The sequence below is a fragment of the Lygodium microphyllum genome, unplaced genomic scaffold, assembly GCF_053477565.2.
Source record: "Lygodium microphyllum isolate KBCC unplaced genomic scaffold, Lygodium_microphyllum_v1.1.10 scaffold_129, whole genome shotgun sequence".
Lineage (NCBI taxonomy): Eukaryota > Viridiplantae > Streptophyta > Polypodiopsida > Schizaeales > Lygodiaceae > Lygodium > Lygodium microphyllum.
The window spans coordinates 228,698-229,107 of record NW_028229612.1 but is presented as its reverse complement, the minus strand read 5'-3'; the positions used below and the strand labels follow the sequence as shown (position 1 = coordinate 229,107).

The 410-nt window shown below is 58.8% G+C and overlaps 1 non-coding gene across 1 annotated transcript; it reads right to left on the bottom strand.

Moving 5' to 3' along the window:
* Positions 1 to 265: 265 nt before the first annotated feature.
* Positions 266 to 384, bottom strand: LOC148008521 (5S ribosomal RNA). Its single transcript, XR_015690070.1, has one exon. It is a non-coding gene; the product is annotated as a 5S ribosomal RNA (ribosomal RNA).
* Between the last annotated feature and the right edge of the window lie 26 nt (positions 385 to 410).

Below are 410 nucleotides of genomic sequence, written 5' to 3'. Positions count from 1 at the left end.
GGAAAAACCCCGCTCCACCGAACCCCCCCACAACATGGCACACCCTCCGCTCCCAAAATACCTCGCATCTTGAGGAGGGGGTATCACGTGAGAGCGAGGCAGAGGGAGGGGCCAGGCACGACGTACGCAAAGACAATCGCGACGAGGAGAGGAGGCGCCGCGTCATGGCAAGGCGAGGGGGTTTCCTACCACGATGTCAGCGTTGGAGAGTCGAGACGTGATCCGAGGGGATTTCCATGCCACGGTCTCGAAACAAGCATGCAAAAGGGTGCAGCACCAAGACTTCCCGGGAGGTCACCCATCCCAGTACTGTTCTGGCCCAAGCGCGCTTAACTGCGGAGTTCTGATGGGATCCGGTGTATTAGCGCTGGTGTGACCGCACCACAAACACAAAGGAATTCCAAAGAGCT